The sequence below is a fragment of the Chiloscyllium plagiosum genome, unplaced genomic scaffold, assembly GCF_037043375.1.
Source record: "Chiloscyllium plagiosum isolate Xiang-an unplaced genomic scaffold, Cpla_swu_hap1 HiC_scaffold_5, whole genome shotgun sequence".
Lineage (NCBI taxonomy): Eukaryota > Metazoa > Chordata > Chondrichthyes > Orectolobiformes > Hemiscylliidae > Chiloscyllium > Chiloscyllium plagiosum.
This window is the reverse complement of record NW_028270143.1, coordinates 94,833,155-94,860,572: the sequence shown is the minus strand read 5'-3', so window position 1 is coordinate 94,860,572 and position 27,418 is coordinate 94,833,155. Positions and strand designations below refer to the sequence as shown.

At 42.3% G+C, this 27,418-nt stretch overlaps 1 protein-coding gene across 3 annotated transcripts in view; it reads left to right on the top strand.

Annotated features, from left to right (window-relative positions):
- LOC122550075 (zinc finger protein 438-like) overlaps positions 1–24,292 on the top strand; it is a 269,065-nt gene extending 244,773 nt beyond the window's left edge. Inside the window, exons 7-8 of one of the 3 annotated variants that reach the window (XR_015757244.1) lie at positions 22,427–22,487; positions 24,219–24,292. The gene's annotated coding sequence lies outside the window, so the exon portion shown is untranslated. Of the gene's footprint in view, positions 1–1,833; positions 8,644–22,426; positions 22,488–24,218 lie in introns of those variants that run through there. The other 2 variants (XM_087987500.1, XM_087987499.1) reach the window with 2 other exon arrangements.
- Positions 24,293–27,418: the final 3,126 nt, after the last annotated feature.

Genomic DNA, 27,418 nt, shown 5'->3' with positions numbered 1-27,418 from the left:
ATGAGGAGGTCTAATGCACATACAGTGCCACAGAAGTGTTATATTTTGTTAAAGCTTTTCTGGTGTAGTGAGACAGTTGAAGCCTGACTCGTGAGTTTAAAGTAGGCAGCCACTCCCAAACCTTCATAATATGGCAGGTTCATGGTTCATGGTCAAAACTGATGTGATGGGGTAACTCTGAGAAGCAAATGGAAACTTAGTACCAAAAACAGGTAAATACAATCATGGAAGATAGAAAATCTGCAATCAGAATTATCTATTTATAGGGCCAGAAACTTGAGGCATAAGAGGCTTAAAATTTGTTTGGACTACAGAAAAATACAATGCTGATGGAATATCAGAAGAATTGCTGACCTTGGACTTCAATGATGAATGCAACTTTATATGTTCCGGAAAGATCAAGTTGACAGTAAAAAAAAAATTAAAGGAGCTTATTCTGTTGTAGTTGGAAACTTAGGTATTGAACACCTCCAAATAGAAATCTTTAAGATACAAATTGCAGTGGTATAACCAAGAATATGCTGAAGATCACCAGGCTGAAATAAAAAGGAAGAGAGCTAATTGTATCCACATTTTTTTGAGGAACACAAGCTAAAATAAATTGACAATGCTTAATGGTTCAGAGTCTGAACTGAAAAATTTAAATTTATAGCACACTGATTCATCAACAGTGAGGACAATAGGGCAGCTATATGTAATGTTATTAATCTTAAATTCAAATAAATGAGAAAACCGCGTAAGGAAATTTAACAGGGTGATATAGTTAGCAATACTTCTGAAGGAGATCTGCTACATCTTTAATGGTGTAATGTGCTTGATGGGTGGCATGGTGGCTCAATGGTTAGTAATACTGCTTCACAGCACCAGGGACCCAGATTCGATTCCACCCTTGGATGACTGTGTGAACTTTGCACTTTTTCCTCGTTTCTGCTTGGGTTCCCTCCAGGTGCTCTGGTTTCTTCCCACAGTCCAAAGATGTGCACATTAGGTGGATTGGCCATGTTAAATTGCCCACTGTTCAGGGATGTGTGGGCTAGGTGGATTAGCCATGTGAAATGCTGGGTTGCAGGAATGGGGTGCTCTTTGGAGGTGTGGTGTGGACTTGATGGGTCAAATAGGCTGCTTCCACACTGTAGAGATTCTGTAATTCTATGAATAGAGACAAAAAATAAGCATAGCTGAAGCAAGTGTGGTCTCAATGGTTTAACAAAAGAATCAGCAACAACTGAAGGAAAAGCGAATCTTCAAAGTCCCACAGGGAGGCGAATGAAGGGTCATAGACATCTAGAAGTCTACAGCACAGAAAAGGGCCTTTCAGTCCAGCAGACCTATGTCAGTCAAAAGCAATCACCTAATTCTACACGAGAATGAATGTAGAAGTGCTTGAATTTTAATCAAAGGGAATAAGAATGATCTAGGAGGAGCATAGCTGCAGAAGAGGAGTTGGGTAACAGTAAGTATTCTTGAAATACTGTAACTATTAGAAACAGATAATGAGTAGGCCAGAACCCTAAATGGTGATGGTGGAGTGAAGATAAAGAATCAACACAAAATAAGTAATAAACTACATACTTTCTCTAACTTTTCTTGAAACCATTAGATAAACACAATTCTTCAGTAATGTGCTTAATTATAAAGGAAACGGAAGTCACAGATATATTTCTCCAGAGAAGAACTGTATTTATCCCATACTAAAACAACAAATGGTAGGATGGTTTGTTTTTGTGTATTGTAGGTTACTATGAGTGCAATTAAATAAGATTCTGATAGGTTGAAAAGGATTCAATGCTGTCACTTTAAAAAGGTTATTTTTGTTCTTGGTTTCTTTTCAAGAAAGGTCGTAAAGGCAGAGGTGCTGAAGTATCTGGCTTACCAATGGCAGGAGAGTGGCCATTCTCCCAGTTCAGGTTATTACTAGTTTGCTTTAGCTGTAGCAGTCAGAAGATGCTGCAGTCCAGAAAGATTCCAAGCTTCAGCAGAAGATTCCTGATTGACGTTTCTTTCTGAAATCACTTTGGAAGTTGTTCCCTCCTGCTTGTACGAATCTATAATTCAATTTACCTTTTTGACAAGGAGTGTGTTTATGGGATGTTACTAGATTGGAACAGCTCCTTAGTTAAATTGCTATATTGGGTCAGTTAAGTTACTCTAAATTCTTTTTTCTTTTGTTTGTGTTTCAATTGCAGTGTTTAAATAACTTCTGTTTAGCTTAAAGCTGAGTGGTATGACCAACTACAATACACCTGGCATATCCACTTCATATCTGTCTTTAAAAGAAGAAAAAGTTAGGGTCTAGGCTCGCTTCTTAAAACATTCTGAAGGGGTCTAACCTGGTCCATAACAAGGGACTAACAAGGCTCTTGTTTACAGAGCTGACCCACATGTCCACAAACCTGTTAATCTTGCATTTAACCCAGAAATGATTGTTAAACCTAGGCATTTATTGGCATGACCAACCTGGTAAACAGCAACTACATGGATTCATAAGTTGGGTGGGGGGAGTGTGGATATAACAAACAGCTGCAGACCCTAGAGATCTGAAGCAAAAACGGAAATTCCTGGCAAAGCTTAGCAGGTCTGGCAGCATCTGTGGTAAGAAAGCAGAGTTAACATTTCAAGTCTAACGAAGAATCACTTGACTCATGGTGTTTACTCTGCTTTCTTCCCACTGATGGAGCCAGACATTCAAAAGGGGAAGACTCTGCCTGATGTTTCAAATTTTTAAGGCAATTATATCCTAAGTGAACTGTGAAAACCACGCCAACAGCCCTGCATAGATTTGTGTAAGGATTTGACAAAAGTTTTCCTGCTACCTAAGAATGTGATGATGTATTGTCCACTTGCCTGAATGGATGTAGTTCCAATTGCTCTCAGGAAGCTTAATACTTAACCAGGGCAAATCAGTTTTGTCGATTGGCATCCATTCACTGGCTTGTATCTGCATTCCCTTGAACACTGGTGGACCTTGGCTGTAGTATGTGATATATACAGGATGCATTGCAGAAATTTGCCGAGACACTTCATTTTTTTGGAAGCATTTCCAGATGTGTTTCCAACTCCTGCTTTTAAGTCTGTAGATCAAAAGAAGCATTGATCTTCTGTATCCTTCTTTTCTTCTGTTTCATTCTGTTTTCAAAAAAAACAGTAACTGCTTTCTTTGAGGAGTCAATAGCATAGCTGACCCAGGAGGATAGTAATGCACACAACACCTTACGCTCAGGAAATATCTGGAAAAGGAGATATTGTAGTCCACTATGTTCGGGATATCTGCAAAGCTAAGGAATTTGAATATGTGGGAGTTGGAAATTTAAACAACTCTTTAAGCCAGTTTTAATAAGCTGTGGTAAAGCTGTAATCTGAGGGAGGTTACAGATCACCAGGTTGAAACAAAACTTGGCTTTAGCAAGAGATAAGAATTTACTGAGCACTTCTTGTGGTGAGTGCAAAGAAAATAAGTCTCTTCCTGTTTTACCATGGCTCGCTCTTCTACATTGCTGCTTATCCTAAGGTTTCCCATTCTCCAATATTGCATTCCTACTGTTCACTCCTCTTTTTGTTCTTACTGCAGAACTCCTTCCACCCCTTAGTCCTCGTCTGCCTCTTGTGGTTATCTTGTCATCTGCTGGTCCCTGTACACATCTATCCACCGTGATGAAGGCCTCCAAGACCTCCGTTTCTTCCGCTCACACCGTCCCAACCAGTACCCTTCCAATGATGCCCTCATCCACCTGGCTGAACTGGCCCTGACCCTTAATAACTTCTCCATCCAATCCTCCCACTTCCTCCAAACCAAAGGGGTAGCCATGGGCATCCACATGGGACCCAGCTATGCCTGCCTCTTTGTTGGGTACGTGGAACAGTCCATCTTCCGCAGCACTATCCCCTAACTTTTCCTCTGCTACATCGATAACTGTATTGGCACAACCTCGTGCTCCCACGAGGAGGTTGAACAGTTCATCAACTTCACAAACACCTTTCTCTCTGACCTCAAATTCACCTGACCATCTTGGACACCTCGCTCCCCTTCCTGGACCTCTCCATCTCCATCTCCAGCTACCAACTAACCATGGACATCTACTACAAACCCACCAACTCCCACAGCTACCTGGACTACACCTCCTCCCACTCTACCTCCTGTAAAAACACCATCTTATTCCCAATTCATCCGCCTCCACTGCATCTATTTCCAGGATGACCAATTCCACCATAGATAATCCCAGATGGCATCCTCCTTCAAAGACCGCAATTTCCCCTCCCACATGGTCGACGATGCCATCCAGCGCATCTTGTCCACTTCCTACACCTCTGCGTTTGAACCCCACCCCTCCCATTGCAACAAGGACTGAACCATCCTGGTTCTCACTTTCCACCCCACCAACATCCGTATACATAGTATCATCCTCCACCCCTTTTCCCACCGACAAACAGACCTTACCATGAGGGATATATTTCCCTCCCCACCCCTATCAGCATTTCGGAGAGAAGATGAGGACTGTTTTGGTGAGACCATTCACTTTGCGATGCCTTCCTCGATCCACGTCCCTCACCAGCCACACCCCACTCCCGGCACCTTCCCCTGCCACCGCAAGAAGCGTAAAACCTGCACTCCCACCACACCCCACTCACCTCCATCCAAGGCCCCAAAGGATCCTTCCACATCCAACAGAAAATTACCTCCACTAATTTCAACGACTGTATCCGTTACACCCGATGTGGTCTCCTCTACATCGGGCAGACAGGACACCACTGTGAGCATAAGAGGTATAGTTAGTAAGTTTGTAGATGACACCAAAATTGGAGATGTAGTGGACAGTGAGAAGATTATGTCATTACAACGGGATCTTGATCAGATGGGCTAGTAGTCTGAAAAATGGCAAATGAAGTTTAATTTAGATAAATGCGTGGTGCTGCATTTTGGAAAGACAAATCAGGGCAGGACTTATACACTTAATGGTATGGTCCTAGGGAGTGTTGCTGAACAAAGAGACCTTGGAGTGCAGGTTCATGACTCCTTGAAAGTGGAGTCGCAGGTGGATAGGATAGTGAAGAAGACATTTGGTATGCTTTCTTTTATTGGTCAAGAGTATTGAATACATGAATTGGGAGGTCATGTTGCGACTGTACTAATCATTGGTTAGACCACTGTCGGAATATTGCGTGCAATTCTGGTCTCCTTCCTATCGGAAGGATGTTGTGAAACCTGAAAGAGTTCAGCAAAGATTTACAAGGATGTTGCCAGGGTTGGAGGTTGAACAGGCTGGGGCTGTTTTCCCTGGAGTGTCGGAGGCTGAGGGCTGACTTTATAGAGGTTTATAAAATCATGAGGGGCATGGAGAGGATAAATAGACAAAGTCTTTTCCCTGGGGTGGGGGAGTCTAGAACTACAGGGCATAGGTTTAGCGTGAGAGGGGAAAGACATAAAAGAGACCTAAGGGACAACATTTTCACGCAGAGGGTGGTACGTGTATGGAATGAGCTGCCAGAGTAAGTGGAGGAGGCTAGTATGATTGCAACATTTAAAAAGCATCTGGATGGGTATATGAATAGGAAGGGTTTGGAAGGATATGGGCTGGGTGCTGGCAGGTGGGACTAGATTGTGTTGGGATATCTGGTCGGCATGGACGAGTTGGACCGAAGGGTCTGTTTCTGTGCTGTACATTTCTATGATTCCATGACTGTTTTTCAGAGAACATCTCTGGGACACCCACACCAAAAAAACTCCACTGCCCCGTGACTGATCATTTCAACTCCCCATCCCACTCCACCGAGGATATGCAGGTCCTGGGCCACCTCCATCGCCAAATCCTAACCACCTGATGGCTGGAGGAAGAACACCTCATCTTCTGCCTTGGGACACCGGATTTCACCAGTTTCCTCATTTACCCTCCTCGCACCTTATCCCAGTCTTAAGCCTCCAATGACACTGCCCTCTTGACCTGTCCATTGTCTTTCCCATCTATCCACTCGACCCTCCTCCCACCCCAACTGCCTCCCATTTATCTCTCAGCACCCTCTGGCCCACAAGTCTCATTCCTGATAGATGGCTGATGCCCGAAACGTCGATTCTCCTGCTCCTTGGATGCTGCCTGACCTGCTGTGCTTTTCCTGCACCACACTCACAACTCAGATCTCCCAACATCTGCAGCCCTCACTTTCTCCCATCTGCTGGTTTTGCCTTCCATCTCCCATCTTTTCTTTGTTCCATTCATTTCTCCCATTTCACATCTACTGTCCCCTTAAGTCTCCAATTTCCATCACTTTTTCTCACTTCCTCAACTGTTAACCCCTGTCTCATAAATCTTGACCATTTAAAAGGGGAGAGGTTAAAGAGTGTAAAAGTTAGCTGAAAATCAGTTTTAAAATTTCAGATTTACAAAGAAAACAGAAAGTCTTTTGTGAGAGGGGGCAAAATCAAGTTAGAGCTGGGCTGTACCAGGCAGCGGAGCAGGTAAAATGGAAACATGATTAGGAAATGAATGAGAAGGGAGATTTAAGGATGTGTCAAGTCTGCATCTGAATAGGGACAAGGATCAAAATGTGGAATGTAGGGGGCAAGGGGAACTGGAGCAAAGCAGTGGGAGAAAAACATGGCTGTGGAGAATCCAAAGTCAAACAGATGGAAAATTTTAAACTAAAAAGTATTTTAGTTTATTTTGGAAATAAAGATTATTTGAAATAAACAAAATGATTGCTAGAGTTTGGTAATGTACAACAGTGCCACAAGAAGTGGGAGAACTTAAAAATTAAAGAGTGGTTTTGTTAGCAGATGTTCCAGCAACCTGTTTAAAATAATTACAAGCAATTGTTTGTATTGTCACAAAAGCAGGACAAAATCCTGATGAAAACCAGGAAGTGCATGCATGCACGCATAAAATCACATACCACTGATGAATTGTCAAACAACCTGGAAGACATCAATATTTGGTACAATGAGGTTGCATATAAAATTTGCACAATAGAATAACTCCTTTGTGATGTTAAGGTTCTCTGATACATCATTATTTGATATAGCCTGTATGGGCTGTGTTAAGACTTATGTTGATGGGAAGTTTAGATATTAAACCACCTGTTTGTTAATCCCTTCTCGGCCAACTCTGGTTGATATCCTTGTATTCCTGGTGCGTTTCTCACATCGAATCAACTAATCCCTTCTTGAAGCAATCCTTCTGAGTGTATTCTAAGTCTCTCACATAAACTGCATTCCCCCTTTATACAGGATGCTGAGATGAAATGGCAATACAAATGCCATATGTATGTAGTGGCTGAATTTTAAGAAATATTTCAATCCAATTTGTGAGTGCTGACCTTCACACACAAAAAAAGACTGGAGGAGATAAGATGGAAGCTTTTGTAATCATGCAGAGACCATAGAGAGAGAGAAAGGTGTCAAGATTTAGGATAATCTCATGCTGCTTGTAACTGTTCAGTTTATTCAAAAACTATTGTTTGGAAAGAATTCTGTTATCTTAGATTCTATTCATTGAAGTGTACTTAGAAATTCTGAAAAGTAAGTGAATGCACTCATTTCCATCTACATAGTTTGGTCTGTGTGTTTTGTTATGTAAAGAGATCCCAAGCAAAACAGTTCTGAACTGTGAGATGTTAAATGCAGTGTGTCAGTATTGCAGAGTACAAATGAGCCTGAAGGCTGTTGTATATAATCAAAGGAAGCATTTTAGGTTCAAACCAGGTTGATTTATAAATGGAACCAGACATAAATAGATAATAAAACCAAGATGGTGTATCTACAGAGCTGTATTTTGAAAAAAAAAATTAAAATATCACTGAAATATCACTCACAAACTTTGTATTTTTGTACAAAAAGTAGGCTGTATTTTAATATGTACAGCAAAATTGGAAAACAATAGATGCTAATAGAGAAATTAAATCTACTGTGTTTATATTATTTGAAAGTTAGGAATATAAGTCTTGCAAAGTTAAACCTTTTAGTTTCAGAAGAGCATGCATCTTGTGGCTGAATTAAGTGCTAAAATTTCTATTAACAACTAGACATATTGTAAATTTGATGACCCGCATCTCTAGTTTTGCTATATTTTTTTTCAAAAAAATAAAGCAATGGTCTGAGCAAACATTCTCTAATGGAGCTATTTCTGCCTCTCAGTTTCCAGATCAGTTCAATTGACTGAGCCACACACAGCCTGGGAAATGAGGTCAGGCTGCAGGTGGGCTGGAACACATAACTGCAGTCTGCTTAAGACCCACCGCACACAAACTGGTGGTCCAAGTGGAGATAGTGGTTTTCATACATTTTTATTTGACAGGTTATTGATAGTTATATTCACCAAATGTGTACTTTCCACAAACAATAAGCCAAAGGGAGTTGTACACCTTATGTAAGTTTGCTTTGTTGGTTTACAATCTTCAGCTAAATCTATCTCTATCCTACTGATTAATCTTTTATATTGTAAACATAACATTATTACAACAAAACTCAATTCATATCCAGGTAAACAAGAGCAATTTTGTTTTATGAAATGAAAGCTGATACATCCTTCACCTAATCTTTTAAAGGTATATTAGAAAAAAATGCAATTATGTTGTATTTTGATTAAACTTCTTATGTAATGCTGATTGCTTTTAATAAAGGTTGGGTTATGTTGTTTGCTGCAAGTTGATTAAATACATTGGTGATACAATTCATTGGATTTATTTTAAATTTCCTGTGCTTAAGGGTCTTTAAATTTCTTGTACATTTGGGAAAATAAATGTTTTTTGATAAAATTACAGAATTGGTCCATAATGATGTAATGTCATAGATGGTGTGTTTACTCTTAATGCCCTAGAAAATATTTGAATGTTGAATGTGCATGTTCATTGCCATGCTTGCAACTTAAAAGTGACTTGTGCTTGAAATGGTCAGCTCATTAAGGGAATAAAGTTTTAGAAGAACACGCAAATGAGCTCCCCTTGCAACACATTTAGTGTCTAAATACCTGCCTGATCTGTCATGCCTTGATGTGAAGGAGTTCCTGGACAGCTCAGAAAACTTCTGTTTAATGCCATATTTGAATTCCCCAAGTCTGGTGTACCGAAACAGCCCTAGCAAAAGACATGACATCTTTTGTGTGTGTGGCCATGGTGAGTTATCCCTCCTTGTTTTCGTTAATCTTAAATGCAATGTTTGATGGGATTGACTGTGCCATCCTTCTTCAACAACTCTTGTACATTGCTTAGCCGCACAGGCCTTCCTTTGTATGGTTCTATTGGCTCTATCGGATGAAACTCGCATCTTCATAAATGGCTTCTCTTCCCTCTTATACATCATCAATTCCAGTGTCTTAATGATCTATCTTATCTCTTCTCTGTTCCTTATCTGTACTGTACTGCTCTACTGTGACATGTATAACATTAGCTTCCATGTGTATGCTGTGATACTCAACACTTTTAATCAATTTTCATAATCCAAAAACTGCTTCTATGATCTGAACTGCCTGAATGTGAGAGTCATTGTTGACCATTCTGTGGAATTTCTCACCACCTACATTCCTTTTGTCCACTTCTTACCATATTTCTTTCGTACATGTTCCTTGAAAAGATTTCCCACAAGTAATTTGCGACTACACTTTAAAATTTGCAACTACCTAGCCTTTGCCCATCTATTTACTATAATATTTCTTCAACTGCTATTCTGTTATTACCAGTTTAATTCCACCTCTGATATTCTTAATATCATCACAGCAAGAAACCATCATGCCTCGGTTAGTTCTTTGAGCTATTGTACTCACTATTTTTTTCATTATTTATCTTTTCACAGTAGCATTTATTGTCCATTCCTGATTGCCCAAAGGGTAGTTAAGAGTCAGTTGCATTTCAATGGGTTTGGAGTCAGATAGGAGAACAGATTTTCTGCTCTCAAGAACATTGTCGGGGAATAGACCATCTCGTTCACCATCGACAATGGTTTCCTGATCTGCTCATTCCAGATTTTTTTATTAATGTCAAATCCCATTATCTGCCATGGCAGCTTCAAATTCAGGACCCCAGGTTCACTGCATTAATAGTCCAATGATAACAGCATTAAACCACCACCACCATTCCCCCTCCACGCTGCCCCACAAGTATTCCTTTACTGTACATGCTTGTTCCATTTTAAAGTAACTTTAAAATATGGTTGCACCATCTCTTCAGTCATTGAATTCCAAATTATAACAGCTTGCTATCTTTTTTTCTTGACGTTTCTCCCAATATTTCCACTGGGTCTTTTTCCAAATATCTCTTCTGGTACCAACCAACCTCCTGGTGGGAACAATACTCTATCAACACTTCACATACAATGGATTATTCACAGTTCTTGCTGCATGGAATTGGTATGTAGTCTAATTTTTTTCTTCTTTCTTCACTCTTTTATCAGTTTCTTTGCATATATTTTTCACAACTCACTTCCTTCCTTCAAAAAACCCTGATAGAATTCCCATTGTGGAGCAGATTGGGTGATCCTTTTATGGAGCACCTTCATTCATCTGCAAGTGTGACCCCAAGCTTCTGGTCACCTGTCATTTTACTTTCCTATCGTATTCCATTCTGGTATCTATGTTCTCCGTTACCTACATTGTCCCAATGAAGCTCAATGAAACCGCACCTAATGTTTTAATAAGGCACTTTCCAGATTCAACATTGAATTCAGCACTTTCATCATCATCATCACTGACCCTTATTTTTATGGACAGCTGATGGTGATGATTCTGCAATCCTTGTATACCCTTTTGCTTTTGTAGTATTCACACAGGTTCCCCATATTTAGTCTTTTCTTTGAAGTACACGTTTTTCTTAATCATTTGAGGGATATGTTTGTTGTTAGCCAGTGTTTATTGCCTGTCCTTGGTTACCCTTGAGAAGGTGGTGATGAGCTGTCTTCTTGAAAGGGGCAACTTGTTTTTACATTGGTTCATGTGTGGAATGAACTGCCAGAGGAAGTGGTGGATCCACGTACAGTTACAACGTTTAATAGACATTTGGATGACTACATGAATTGAAAAGGTTTGGAGGGATATGGGCCAAATACGTGTGATAGGTTTAGTTTGGGAATGTAGTTGGTGTGGACTAGTTGGACTGAAGGATCTGTTTCCGTGCTGTATGACTGTATAACTGCTGCAGTCCACGTATAAAGAAGAGCACATCTGACCATCCGTCATCAACATTTAACATCAAGTACTGTTTAAAGTCTCACAGCACTAGGTTATAGTCCAACAGGATTAATTGGAAACACACTAGCTTTCAGAACGTCGCTCCTTCATGTGATAGTGGAGGACGCCATCCTAAAACACAGAATTTATAGCAAAAATTTACAGTGTGATGTAACTGAAATTATACATTGAAAAATACCTTGATTGTCTGTTGAATCTTTCATCTGTTCGAATACCATGATAGTTTCACTTCTTTCATGTGTAAATCACAAAACCTTTTTTTTAAGTGAAGAGGATCTCCAAGAAGATTGCACATATCGACACAGACATCAAGTTTCTACAGAAATGCAGGCAAGCAGGAAAGATCCCGAATGGATTACGGATCACGAACCCACTTAGGTCGACCTACAACACAGACTATGCAGAGACTTTGCCACCGCACCTCTCGTAAACTCCTCAATCATCTCGTGCACCAACTCTACAGCAGGCGCCACAACCTTGAAATTCAGATGGAATCCACACTCACAGCCTGCACACAGGATACATCAGTATAATTATGTGACATTGCCAAACATACAAGGTGACAAAACTACACCACGTACATGCATGCAAAGGACAAAAAACGAGAAGCTGGGCATTCTTACCAGTAATAGCAAAGCCCGCCCTGGAACCACAGTAGACTACATTATCACTGCGGGGAAGTCTATTGTCAATTTATCGGACCACACCCTTCAACCGGAAGCGATTGAAGTCCTGAGTAGGGGTCTCAACTTCTGCCCCACCACCAAAATGGACCCGTTGGTTCTGGCAGCAGACACAGAGGAGTTCATCAGACGAATGAGACTCTGGGAATTCTTTCAAGGTGCCGGCAGTGATCCCACTGAGCCCACTGATGAACTAGAACAGTCATCACAGGGATCTGTAGAGGAGCGACCAAAGAAGGTGTCAACATGGACCCCACTGGAGGGCCGCTGCCCTGGGCTTGACATGTATGCTCAAACTGTCAGGAAATATATAAATGCCAGATTCATCAGCCGTACCCATAAGGTAGAACAAAACATCACCCGTTCCCAACGCAATGCCATCTAGGCTCTCAAAACCAATCACAACATTATCATCAAACCAGCAGATAAAGGAGGAGCTGTTGTCATTCAGAATAGAACAGATTACTGCAAGGAAGTATACCGACAACTGAACAACCAGGAACACTACAGGCAACTACCAGCTGATCCGACCAAAGAACATACCCGTGAATTAAACACATTGATTAGGACTTTGGATCCAGTCCTTCAGAGCTCCCTACATGCCCTCATCCCACGTAGGCAACTTCTACTGTCTTCCAAAAGTACACAAAGCCAACACACCGGGACATCCCATTGTGTCGGGAAATGGGACCCTATGTGAGAATCTCTCTGGCTATGTGGAAGGCATCTTGAAACCTATTGTACAGGGGATCTCCAGCTTCTGTCGTGACACTACGGATTTCTTACAGAAACTCAGCACCCATGGACCAGTCGAACCGGGAACATTCCTCGTCACAATGGACGCTTCCACACTCTACACCAGCATCCCCCACAAGGATAGCATCACAGCAACAGCCTCAATACTCAACACATACAACTGCCAATCTCCAAACACCATCCTACAACTCATCCGCTTTATCCTCGATCATAACGTCTTCACCTTTGACAACCAATTCTTCATCCAGACGCACGGAACAGCCATGGGGACCAAATTTGCACCCAATATGCCAACATTTTTATGCACAGGTTCGAACAAGATTTCTTCTCTATGCAGGATCTCCAACCGACATTGTACACCAGGTACATTGATGACATTTTCTTCCTCTGGACCCATGGCGAGGAGTCACTGATAAAACTACACAGTGACATCAACAAGTTTCATCCCACCATCAAAAGCACCATGGACTACTCTCGACTGTCTGTCTCATTCTTGGACATGTGCGTCTCCATCAGGGACGGACACCTCAGCACCACACTCTACTGCAAACCCACAGACAACCTCACAATGCTACACTTCTTCAGCTTCCACCCAAAACATATTAAAACAGCCATTCCCTATGGACAAGCCCTACGCATACACCGGATCTGCTCAGTTGAGGAGGAACGTGACGGACACCTGGAAGTACTCAAGGATGCCCTCACATGAACGGGGTACGATGCTCAACTCATCGACCGCCAGTTCCGACGTGCCACAGCAAGGAACCGTAATGACCTCCTCAGGAGACAGACATGGGCTGCAACTGACAGGGTACCCTTTGTTGTTCAGTACTTCCCAGGGGCTGAAAAATGACGCCATGTTCTTCATGACCTGCAACACATTATCAATGAGGATGAACACCTCACCAAGACCTTCCCCACACCTCCACTACTTGCCTTTAAACAACCGCCAAACCTCAAACAGATCATTGTTCATAGCAAACTGCCCGGTTCTCAGGACAACTCCATACAACCCTGTCACGGTGGACGCTGCAAGACGTGTCAGATTGTGGACATAGATACCACTATTACGCGTGGGAACACCTCCCACCTTGTACATGGCAGGCACTCATGTGACTCAGCCAACGTTGTCTATCTTATACATTGCAGGCAAGGATGCCCGGAGGCATGGTACATTGGGGAAACCGAGCAAAGGCTACGACAACGGATGAATGGTCACCGCACAACAATCAACAGACAGGAGGGTTCCATCCCAGTTGGGGAACACTTCAGTGGTCCAGGACATTCAGCATCGGGCCTTCGGGTAACCATCCTCCAAGGTGGACTTCGGGACAGGCAGCAGAGGAAAGTGACCGAGCAGAGGCTGATAGCTAAGTTCGGTACCCATAGGGAGGGCCTCAACCAGGACCTTGGGTTCATGTCACATTACAGGTGATCACCATTGCACTACACACACACACACACACACAGATATTCCTACACACATACACTCTCACATACACACGGACACAGGTACACACAGATGTGCACACAGACACACACACACACCCTTATAGACACACACACTCCCACACATGCACCCCCTCACAGACTTAAGACACTCTGCACTCACTACACACACACACACACACACACACTTTCTCACGCTCACAATCCCCACCCCAGACAGACACACACACAGACAGACAAAGACTTACATACACACACATTTTGTGTGGTGAATTTTTTTGTACTTGCAGAGTTACATTGCACTTTGCTCAAAAACTGCATACATTCATGTAGAACTCTGAGCTCAAAAACTGCATGAATTTATGTAAAACTCTGTTATCTCACTTTTTAGATTAGAATCAATCTAAACATCAAGTCATAGACAGAGAACACAGGGGGCTAACACCTTCAACATATTGTCTAGCTATCACCATTGTTAACAGCTAACCCGAGAATGCAACTTTTTAAAAAAGGGTTTTGTGATTTACACATGAAAGAAGTGAAACTATCACTGTATTCTAACAGATGAAAGGCTTAACAGACAATCAATTCTTCAATATATAATTTCAGTTACATCACACTGCACATTTTTGCTATAAATTCTGTGTTACGATCGAGCCCTCCACAATCACCTGATGAAGGAGCGTCGCTCCGAAAGCTAGTGCGCTTCCAATTAAATCTGTTGGACTATAACCTGGTGTTGTGTGATTTTTAACTTTTTTTTAAAAGTTGCATTCTCAGATTAGCTGTAACAATGGGTGATAGCTAGACAATATGTTGAAGGTGTTAGCCCCCCTGTGTTCTGTCTATGTCATGATGTTTAGATTGATTCTAATCTAAAAAGCGAGATAACAGGGTTTTACATGAATTCATGCAGTTTTTGAGCAAAGTACAATGTAACTCTGCAAGTACAAATTCACCCCACAAAATATGTGTGTGCATGTGGGTCTTTGTCTGTCTGTGTGTGTCTGTCAGTCTGTGTTGGGGATTGAGAGTGAGAGAGAGAGTGTTTGAGTGTGTGTGTAGTGAGTGTAGAGTGTCTTAAGTCTGTGAGGAGGTGCATGTGGGAGTGTGTGTGTGTGTCTGGGGTGGGGGGTTGTGAGTGTCTGTGAAAGAGACTGTGTGTGTGCATGAGTGTAGAGTGGTCTAAGTCTCCAAGAGGATGCCTGTGAGAGTGTGGGAGTGTGTGTGTCTGTAAGGGTGTGTGTGGGTGTCTGTGTATATGTGTGTCCACATGTGTGTATAGGAGTGCCTGTGTGTGTGTGTGTGTGTGTGTGTATAGTGCAATGGTGGTCACCTGTAGTGTGACATGAACCCAAGGTCCCGGTTGAAGCCCTCCCTATGGGTACCGAACTTAACTATCAGCCTTTGCTCGGCCACTTTTCGCTGCTGCCTGTCCTGCAGTCCGCTTTGGAGGATGGTCACCCGAAGGTCCAAGTTCGAATGTCCTGGACCACTGAAGTGTTCCCCAACTGGGAGGGAACATTCCTGTCTGTTGATTGTTGTGCGGTGCCCATTCATCCATTGTTGTAGCCTTTGCTCGGTTTCCCCAATGTACCATGCCTCCGGGCATCCTTGCCTGCAATATATAAGATAGGCAACGTTGGCTGAGTCACATGAGTACCTGTCATGTACAAGGTGGGAGGTGTCCCCACGTGTAATGGTGGTATCTATGTCCACACTTTGACACGCCTTGCAGCATCTACCGTGACAGGGTTGTATGGAGTTGTCGTGAGAGCCGGGCAGCTTGCTACGAACAATGATCTGTTTGAGGTTTGGTGGTTGTTTAAAGGCAAGTAGTGGAAGTGTGGGGAAGGTCTTGGCGAGGTGCTCATCCTCATTGATAATGTGTTGCAGGTCACAAAGAACATGGCATAGTTTTTCAGCACCTGGAAATACTGAACAACGAAGGGTACCCTGTCGGTTGCAGCACGTGTCTATCTCCTGAGGAGGTCATTACGGTTTCTTGCTGTGGCACGTCGGTACTGGCGGTCGATGAGTTGGTCATCGTACCCCGTTCTTATGAGGGCATCCCTGAGTACTTCCAGGTGACCATCACGTTCCTCCTCATCTGAGCAGATCCGGTGTACGTGTAGGGCTTGCCATAGGGGATGGCTGTTTTAATATGTTTTGGGTGGAAGCTGGAGAAGTGTAGCATTGTGAGGTTGTCTGTGGGTTTGCGGTAGAGTGAGGTGCTGAAGTGTCCGTCCTTGATGGAGATGCATGTGTCTAAGAATGAGGCGGATAGTCGAGAGTAGTCCATGGTGAGTGGGATGAAACTTGTTGATGTCACTATGTAGTTTTATCAGTGACTCCTCGCCATGGGTCCAGAGAAAGAAATTGTCATCAATGTACCTGGTGTATAGTGTTGGTCGGAGGTCCTACATAGAGAAGAAGTCTTGTTCAAACCTGTGCATAAAAATGTTGGCATATTGGGGTGCAAATTTGGTCCCCATGGCTGTTCCATATGTCTGGATGAAGAACTGGTTGTCAAAGGTGAAGACGTTGAGATCGAGGATAAAACGGATGAGTTGTAGGATGGTGTTTGGAGATTGGCAGATGTTGGTGTTGAGTACTGAGGCTGTTGCCGCGATGCCATCATTGTGGGAGATGCTGGTGTAGAGTGTGGAAACGTCCATTGTGACAAGGAATGTTCCCGGTTCGACTGGTCTGTGGGTGCTGAGTTTCTGTAAGAAATTCGTAGTGTCACGACAAGATGCCTTCAACATATCCGGAGAGATTCTCACACAGGGTCCCATTGCCCAATACGATGGGATGTCCTGGTGTATTGGTTATGTGTATCTTTGGAAGGCAGTAGAAGTTGCCTACGTGAGAAGTACGTGGGATGAGGGCACGTAGGGAGCTCTGAAGGACTGGATCCAAAGTCCTAATCAATGTGTTTAATTCACGGGTATGTTCTTTGGTCGGATCAGCTGGTAGTTGCCCGTAGTGTTCCTGGTTGTTCAGTTGGTACACTTCCTTGCAGTAATCTGTTCTATTCTGAATGACAATGGCTCCTCCCTTATCTGCTGGTTTGATGATAATGTTGTGATTGGTTTTGAGAGCCTGGATGGCATTGCGTTGTGAACGGGTGATGTTTTGCTCTACCTTGTGGGTACGGCTGATGAATTTGGCACTTATATTTCCTGACGGTTTGAGCATACATGTCAAGCTCAGGGCAGCGGCCCTCCAGTGGGGTCCAAGTTGATATCTTTTTAGGTCGCTCCTCTACAGATCCCTGTGATGACTGTTCCAGTTCATCAGTGGGCTCATTGCGATCACTGTTGGCACCTTGAAAGAATTCCCAGAGTCTCATTCGTCTGATGAACATACACATACTCCCACACTCACACATGCACCCCCTCACAGACTTAAGACATTCTACACTCACCATACACACACACACATACACTCTCTCTCACACTCACAACCCCCAACTCAGACAGACAGACACACACATTCAAAGACCCACATGTACACATATATTTTGTGGGGTGAATTTGTACTTGCAGAGTTATGTTGTACTTGGCTCAAAAACTGCATGAATTCATGTAAAACTCTGTTATCTCACTTTTTAGATTAGAATCAATCTAAACATCAAGTCATAGACAGAGAACACAAGGGGCCAACACCTTCAACATATTGTCTAGCTATCACCCATTGTTACAGCTAACCTGAGAATGCAACTTTAAAAAAAAAGATTTTGTGATTTACACATGAAAGAAGTGAAACTATCATGGTATTCAAACAGATGAAAGACTCAACAGACAATCAAGGTATTTTTCAATGTATAATTTCAGTTACATCACACTGTAAATTTTTGCTATAAATTCTGTGTTTTAGGATTGAGACCTCCACTATCACATGATGAAGGAGCGATGCTCCGAAAGCTAGTGTGCTTCCAATTAAATCTGTTGGACTATAACCTGGTGTTGTGTGATTTTCAACTTTGTACACCCCAGTCCAACGCCAGCATCTCCGAATCACAAGTACTGTTTGACTTTATTGTTCTTTGTCAAACCTGTCATTTACTTGAGGATTATTTTAGGCAATAAAGAACGTCCCAGATGGATTAACGTCTGCAGTATTAACAAATTTCTTACACTGTTATACTCTGCTCTCACCCTTTCTGACAACAATGGCTGCAATGTGATCAAACACTTCATATCAAGAAGATTGCTGCCATCCATTAACTGCCTTTGTTACTGCTTCTTCAAATCCTAGATATCCCCATTTCACTGCAGTACTGATTCTGTGCCATACTATTGACAAATGCTCTCTGAATCCAGTTTAACGTTGTTTGGATATTGTCTCATATTGTTAAAACCAGGACACCCAATAGAGAAATCAATCCAACACTTAGCTACACCGTTAGTTTGGGTCATCCTTGTAGCAACGTTTATCCCTGGTTTTGCTACCTCCCCCTGAGGTTAAGGCTCAGCATTCATGGGAAAGTAGACTGTGCAGTGACCTTTGTGAGTGCAGAACTGTACACATGCACATTGGTTTACCTTTTTTATCATCATGTTGCAGCAGTACAGATTACCATTTTCAATTAATGATGACCGGGCAAAGATCCTGCAGAAGCTATGAGCATTATTTTCTTGAAATATTGTTTTAAGTTCATGGATTGCTTTTAATAGCCACTGAGATACTGAAAGTAAATCCAATAGACTCCCAGTTAGTCTAAGAAAGTTGGCAACCTTACCAGGATGTTAGTATTGACTTAATTCTCCTAGAAATAGAACAACTATTTGCAATTGTTTATCGACGTGTTCTGAGCTGTGATGCTAGGAGACCAAGGGAAAGACACTTGTGCACCTCTTTTGGAAAACATCTGATTTATTATTTGGGGGCAGAGAGCATTCAACAGGGAAATGCTGTCAATCCATAAGGTGCTGGGAGGAAGTCTGGACTTTAGCCCTGATGCTACCTTAGGATGTCTGGAGAGTTGATTGGAGAGTGTGCAGGAAATGAGCTGAGCTTACAACAGGAAGCCTCTTCGGGAAGCTGTGGGTGCAGATAGCTAAGGAATTGTTTTACTCATGTAAACGATAAGGTTCTGGGGAGTTGTAAGAAACATTGTTCCTGTTCCTGATTGTATGAGGCTAGATCTTTAGTGTCTTCCATTATGATTTGTGGAAGAAGGCAGATTCAAAATAAATGACTCAACAGCAGGACATTCTGAAGGGGAGGGTAAATAGCCAATGGTCATGTACACATTGGTGAAGACAATACAGATTAAAGAAAAAAGTGAAATAAGATCCTAAAAAGGATTTAGAAAGTATGTTGATGAGTAGGTCCTCAAAAGATAGTGATCTCAGAAGTGCTACTATTGTCACATGCTAGTCAGGGTAGAAGCAGCAGCAGTATATTGGATGAGTACATGGCTGAAGAGATGGTGTGAGGGGAGGGGGAGGGTTTCAAATTCCTGGGGCATTGGCACCAGTTCTGGGAGAGGTGAGGTCAGTAAAATCACATGTGGGCAGGATGATGTCTGGGGAGAGTATTTGCTGGACTGGTTGGGGTTGCTTTAAATGAAAATAGGAGAAGTTTGGAATGCAAGGAGTCAGAGGAAGGGGAATCAAGGACAAAAAGAAAAAAACAAAGGCGAATAAGAAAAGTGATAGGCAGAAAAATTGAGTGCCAGGATCAAATAGGGCCTCAGTGAAAATTCATTAGAACAAGTAATGCTGAAAGACCAGCCTGAAGGCTTTATGCCTTAATGTGCAGAGCATTTACAATAAAGTGGATGAGTTCATCATGCAAAACAAATCTGATATATTTGGGAGTACATCGGCACAAATGCAGGACAACCAGGAATGGTCTTTACTTACTTATGGGGGGATAAAAAAGATTAAAATCAAATGTAGATCCCATACAGGCTGAAAGAAAGGAATTTATGATGGGGAACAGGGAAATGGGTGACCAACTAAATACATACTTTGTCTTCTTTTGTGAGCACAGATCCACAAATACCATACCAGAAGTTATGATTTGGAAATGCCAGTGTTGGACTGGGGTGTACAAAGTTAAAAATCACACAACACCAGGTTATAGTCCAACAGGTTTAATTGGAAGCACGCTAGCTTTCGGAGCGACGCTCCTTCATCTATCACCTGATGAAGGAACATCGTTCCGAAAGCTAGTGTGCTTCCAATTAAATCTGTTGGACTATAACCTGGTGTTGTGTGATTTTTAACTTCATACCAGAAGTGTTAGGGAACACTGTTTAGTGATAGGGAGGAACTGAAGGAAATCAATATTAGTAGGGAAACTGTTGGGGACATTGGGATTACACGCTGATAAATCCCCAGTGCCTGGTAATCTACATTCCAAACTATTGAGGAAAATATATCTAAAAATAGTGTTTGCATCTTTCAAAATTCAACAGATTCTGGAGCACCTCTTTTGGATTGAAAGGTAGCTAATATAACCTCTCTATTTAAGAAGGAAGACAGTGAGAAAACTGGGAATTGTAAACCAGTTAGCCTGACGTTGGTGTTGAGAAATTAATCTGTTATACAAGATTTCATAGCTGAGTGATTGGATTGTCAGCATAGATTTATGAAAGGGAAATCATGCTTGACAAATCAGCTGAATTTTTTTAAAGATATGACTGTAGAGTTGATGAAGGGAGCCAGTGGATGTAGGTGATTTGGACTTTAGGAAGGCTTTCGAAGAAATCCAGCATAAGATGTTATCGTGTAAAATTAAAGTAGTTGGGATTCAGAGGCACTGTATTGAATGGATGAAAAACTGGTTGGCAGACAGGAAACAGTAGGAATAAAAAAGAAATTTCCAAATGGCAGTGATTAGTTAGATGCTGCAGGGCTGACCACTAGGGCCCCAGTTGTAAACAATATATATTAGCGGTGAAGGGACTAAATGTAATGCCTCCAAATTTGCAGAAGAGACAAAGCTGGGTGGAGAGGTGAGCTGTGAACGGAGATACTTCATTGTGATTTGGACAGACTGAGTGATTGGACAAATGAATGGCAGATGCAGTATAATCTGGATAAATGTGAGGTTATCCATTTTTGGTGCAAATACACAAAGGCAGATTATTATCCGAATGGCTATAAATTGATAGAGGGTAATAAGCAATGAGACCTGGGTGTCCTCATACACCAGTCACTGAAGGTAAGCATCCAGGTGCACCAGGTAGTCAGAAGGCAAATGGTATGTTGACTTCTTGTGAGAGGGTTTGAGTACAAAAGCAGGGAATGTCTTACTGCTGGGCCTTAGTAAAACCGTACCTGGAATTTTGTGTGTATTTTTGATCTCCTTGTCTGAGAAGAAAAGTTTTTACTATAGAGGGTGTACGGCAAAGTTTTGCCAGACGGATTCCTGGGATGGAAGCTCTGATCTATGAGGAGAGGTTGGTTCAGTTAGGATTGTATTTACTGGAGTTCAGAAGAATAACATGGGGAGGGCAATCTCAAAGAAATCTATAAAATTCGAACAGGAGGAGACAGGGTAGATGCAGGGAACATGCTCCTGTTGACAGGGGAGTGTAGAACTAGGGGTGACTGTTGAAGGGTACATAGTGTAACCCATTTAGGACTGAGATGAGGAGACATTTCACCACCCAGAGAGGAGTCAGCTTGTGGAATTCTCTACAACCGAAGCAGTCAAGGCCAAAACATCAAATGATTTCAAGAAGGAGTTGATCTCTTTAGCCCCAAATGCTATGTTCAGAAGATGTGGGGTTGGGGTGGGGTGGGGTGAGGGGGAGAGCGGGGAATGGTGGAGAATGGGAAAGTGCGAACAGGCTATTGAATTAGATGATGAGCCATGATCATAATGAGTGGCAGAGTAGGCTTGAAGGGCCAAATGGCCCACTCCTCCTATTTTCTATGTTTCTATAAATATTTGTTTGGAGTTTTGCCTGAACTGACCTTAGAGTTGAAAGTGATTCAGAGAACCATATGCTTTACTCTCAATTAACTTCATTTTGGAAGAGATGCACCAAGTGGAGCATTTCGGAGCAACTGCAGGAGCTCTACTGGAATATTGAAACTCCCCTTGTATTCCTCTCGTCAACCTAGGCTGATTCTGTATTACAGTTGTAGGGGAGCTGCCTGTTTCGTTTTCTGTCCCAGCTGGAGGACCACAATGAGAGGGAGGAAAACCCATTAGGATAAATACATGACATTAAAATACCAACCTGATTGTTTTATTTTGAAAGCAGAATTTTGTATGGAGATGGAGTGCTAATGACAGTTCTGGGTCAGCAATCTGGTAATGTACTCATTAATTGCAATTATAATGCTGGGAGGCAGGAGTATTGAGCCTTTAAATTGGCTGAGTTGCTCTATTGGACTGTTTCAGTATCGACAGCACATTTTCGACCAGTGGAAGATTGGAGAAGAGTGATTTTAGCAGTGATTATGTAAGTACATCAAACATATTTCTGCAAATTGCCAATCTCTGCAGATGTTGAGTCACACTCGCATGGGAGGTAAAAATCGGCCTGTGGATTATATAAAGCCATGGCTGCCATCTGAAAAATAAGAAAGTGATTTGCACCCTTCCTCACCAACAACAGTGTACCCACACAGACTTTGGAGGGAGCAACTCAGATATATTTTGAGGAAATAAAGAAAAAAATTTAGAAAAAGATACCTGATGTTTAAAATCATGAAAATTTAGGTGGTTCTGCAGAAAAGTGTGCCCAAATAAATGTGATATCACAGTGCTGTTGTTTGTGCAAATGTATCCAGCTTCATTTAATTAGAATATTATAATATTGTCTCCCTAAATACAGCACATAGAATGTTACAGCACAGTACAGGCCCTTTGGCCCTCCATGTTGCGCCGACCTGTGAAATTAATCTGATGCCCATCTAACCTACACTATGCCATTATTTTCCATATGTATGTCCAATGACCACTTAACTGCCCTTAATGTTGACGAGTCTACTACTGTTACAGGCAGGCCATTCCATGCCCCTACTACTCTGAGTAAAAAAATTACCCCGATATCTGTCCTAAATCTATGTCCCCTCGTGTTAGCCTTCACCATCCAAGTAAAAAGGCTCTCACTGTCCACCCTATCTAATACTTTGATTATCTCAAAGGTCTTGATTAAGTCACCTCTCAACCTTCTTCTCTCCGACGAAAACAGCCTCAGTTCCCTCAGCCTTTCCTCAAAAGACCTTCCTTCCAAACCAGGCAGCATTCCAGCAAATCTCCTCTGAACCCTTTCCGAAGCTTCCACATCCTTCCTTACAATGCAGTGCTTAGAACTGTACTCAATAATCCAGGTGCGGCCTTACCAGTGTCTTGTACAGCTGAAGCATGACCTCATGGCTCCAAAACTCAATCCCTCTACCAATACACACCAACAGACCATATGACTTCTTAACAACCCAGTGGTTAGCACTGCTGCTTCACAGCACCAGGGTCCCAGGTTCGATTCCAGCCTTGGGCAACTGTCAGTGTGAAGTTTGCACATTCTCCCCGTGTCTGCGTAGGTTTCCTCCCACAGTCCGAAGGTGTGCAGGTCAGGTGAATTGGCTATCCTAAATTGCCCATAGTGTTAGGTGCATTAGTCAGAGGGAAATGGGTCTGGTTGGGGTTACTCTTTGGAGGGTCAGTGTGAATGTGTTGGGCTGAAGGGCCTGTTTTCACACTGTAGGGAATCTAATCTAATCTAACCCTATCAACCTGGGTGGCAACTCTCAGGGATTTATGCACCCGGACACACAGATCTCTCTGTTCATCTACACTGTAAAGAATTTTACCATGAGCCCCGTACTCTGTATTCCTGTCACTTCTTCCGAATTGAACTACCTTACACTATTCCTTATTAAACTCCATTTGCCACTTCTCAGCCCAGCTCTCCATCTTATCCATGTCCCTGTGTAACCCACAATATCCTTTGGCACTATCCACAACTCTGCCTACCTTAGTGTAATCTGCAAATTTAGTAACCCATCCTTTAATCCCACATCCAGATCATTTGTGAAAATGACAAACAGCAGTGGTTCCAAAACAGCACATTAAATTAATGCATTTTAGTCAAATGTTAGTTTGCGCATCAAGGTATTTTTGAGTATTTCTGTTTGAACTTTCTTCTGCAACATTGTTTTTATTTGAAACAAATGTTTTGACGTGATAGGGCAATAAAAGATGACCAGAATGAGTCACTCCATGCACTGGAAGTTCAATAGGCAGAGGCTCCGGGAATGGGAAGCCATTCAATTCAGAAACGATCCAATACTTCATTTTCTTTGATGGCCAAACCAACAATAATGGTCATTTGATTTTGTTCTACGCATATTTTCATGCAGTTTTTCCCTCCAGATATGTTTGACCCTCCGGGTCGTGAAGGGTACTGTCCTGGACCCAACCATCTTCAGCTGCTTCATTAATAACTTCACCTCCATCATAGATCAGGAATGGGAATGTTCAACACCATTTGAGACTCCTCAGAAGTGGAAGCAGTCCATGTCCAAATGCAGGAAGACCTGGACAATATCCAGGCTTGGGCTGACGAGTGGTAAGTAGCATTCACACCCTACACAAATGCCTTGCAATGACCATCTCCAATAAGAGGTAATTTAACCATCATCCATTGACATTTAATGGCATTACCATCATTGAGTGCCTCACAATCAACATCTTGGGGGTTAGCATTGACCAGAAACTGAACCAGACTTGCCACAAAAATACAGTGGCCAGGAGAAAGTGATGACTACAGATGTTGGAGGTCAGAATCAAGAGTGTGATGCTGGAAAAGCACAGCACTTCGGGCAGCATCTGAGGAGCAGGAGAATCGTGTTTCGGGCATAAGTCCTTCATCCAAAGTACAGTGGCTGGAAGAGCAAGTCAGAGGCTAGGAAAACTGCAGCGAGTAAGTCATCTCATGATTCCCAAAACCTATCCATCATCTACAAGGCACAAGTTAAGAGTTGATGGAATGTTCCCAGTTGCCTGGATGGGTGTAGCTCCAACAACATTGAAGAAGCTTGACAGCATCCAGGACACAACAGTCTGTTTAATTAACACTATATTCACAAACATTTAGTCATTGTACCACTGATGCTCAGTCGCAGCAGCGTACATGAATCAACAAGATGCATTGCAGAAGGTCATTAAAGATCCTTTTCACCTTCCAAATCCATGAACACTTCCTCCTAGAAGGACAATGACAGCGGATCCACAGGAACAACACTTCCTGCAAGTTTCCCTCCAAGCCACTCACTGTTCTGACTTGAAATATATCACCAAAGCTTCACTATCGTTGGATCAAAATCCTTGAATTCTGCTCCTATTATCATAGTAAGTAGAGTAACAGCACGTGGATAGCTGCAGTTTAAGAAGGCAGTTCACCACCATCCCCTGAAATGCAACTAGGGATTGGCAATAAATGCTGGAGAGCCAATGATACACATGCCCCATGAGTGAATACAAAAAGACTTCTTCACCAGCAACATTATAATTTATCTCTGAGGCCTTTTCTATTTCGTATTGCTTCTATTGTTGGTTTTGCTTTTCCTTTTGGTTCTTGGTAAGAGAGCATCACTGACAGGACCAGTACTACTTATTGAACCGTAATTATTCTTCAGACAATGATGAGTTGACTTCTTGAACCACTGTAGTCCATGAAGTATAGCTACACCCACAGTGCTGTTAGGTTGTACCAAGGGTGAGGTGAGAGTGACAGCCTTTAATATCAAGGCTGCATTCAACAGAGTGTGGCATCAAGGAGCCCTAGCAAAACTGGAATTAGTGAGTATCGGAGACAAACTCTTCACTGGTTGGAGTCATGCCTGGTACATAGGAAGATGGTTGTGGTTGTTGGAAATCAATCATCTCAGCTCCAGGACATCTCTGCAGGGGCTTCTCAGGGTTGTGTCCTACATTTAACCACCTTCAACTCTTTTGTCAATGACCTTCCCTCCATCATAAGGACGGAAGTGAGGATGTTCGCTAATTGCACAACGTACAGCACCATTCACTATTCCTCAGATACTGAGGGGGTCCATGTTCAAACACTATCTGGACAATATCCAGACTTGGGTTGACAAGTGGCAAGTAACACTCGTGCCACACAATACCAGTTATCACCATATCCAAATGGAACAATCTAGCGACCAACCCCTGATATTCAATGGTGTTACAATCACTGATACCCCCACTATCAACATCTTGGGGGTTCCATTGATCAGAAATTCAAGTGGCTACAAAAGCAGGTCAGAGGCTAGGAATACTACGGTGAGTAATTCACCTCCTAACTCCCCAAAGTTTGTCCAGCAACTATAAGGCACAAGTCAGGAGTATGATGGAATACTCCCCACTTGCCTGGATGGATGCAGCTCCAACAACTCTCAAGAAGCTTGACATCATTCAGTACAAAGTAACTCACATGATTAGCACCACATTCACAAACATCCACTCCCTCCACAACCGATGCTCAGTAGCAGCAGTGTGTACCATCTTCAAGATACACTACAGAAATTCACCAAAGATCCTTAGACAGCACCTCTAACTCCAAGCTGACTTCTATCTAGAAGGACAAAGCCAGCAGATATATGGGAACACCACCACCTGCAAGTTCCCCTCCAAGCCACTTACCATCCTGACTTGGAAATATATCGTGTTCCTTCACTGTCGATGGATCAAAAGCCTGGAATTTCCTCCCTAACAGCATTGTGGGTCAACCCACCGCAGGTGGACTGCAGCGGTTCAAGAAGACAGCTCATCACCATCTTCTCAAGGGCAACTAAGACAGGCAATAAATTCTGGCCCAGCCAGCATCAGTGACACCCCACAAATGAATAATAATTTTAAAAATCTTTGTCCCAACAACAGGGAAGGAAGACAATCAAGGTAACATTTTTCTTTTCTGGACATTGGAAACATAGAGGTAAGTCGTCGTGCATGTGGGATTCTGGGTACTTTAGGTGAGGTTTTGTAAATGCAGTCATAATCTCAAAATGCTTTCTGAATTGGTGAAGTGGTGTTTGAAAAATAAGCTTTTGGTGATTTTTATAAGACTGATTTTGGTTGACAGCTAAAGGTTATCTTCAACAAACAGTATTTTATAAGAATTTTAAACTGGATGGAGTGGGATCATAATGCAACAGAGTGCCACTGATTCTTTACTACCGCCTGTTACATGCAGGTAGAACATTTGATGTGGTGCCCTAGTATCCTAGAGTACAATACTGTAGGCTAATAGACTTGGGTTGACCACCATGATTTTCCATTTGACTTCAGTCTGGTGAATTATCACAATCCAGTCTTAATTCTACCTAGTGTTTACAATATAATAGAGTTTCCACAAGCAAACCAATGTCATCATGGAACAAAAAC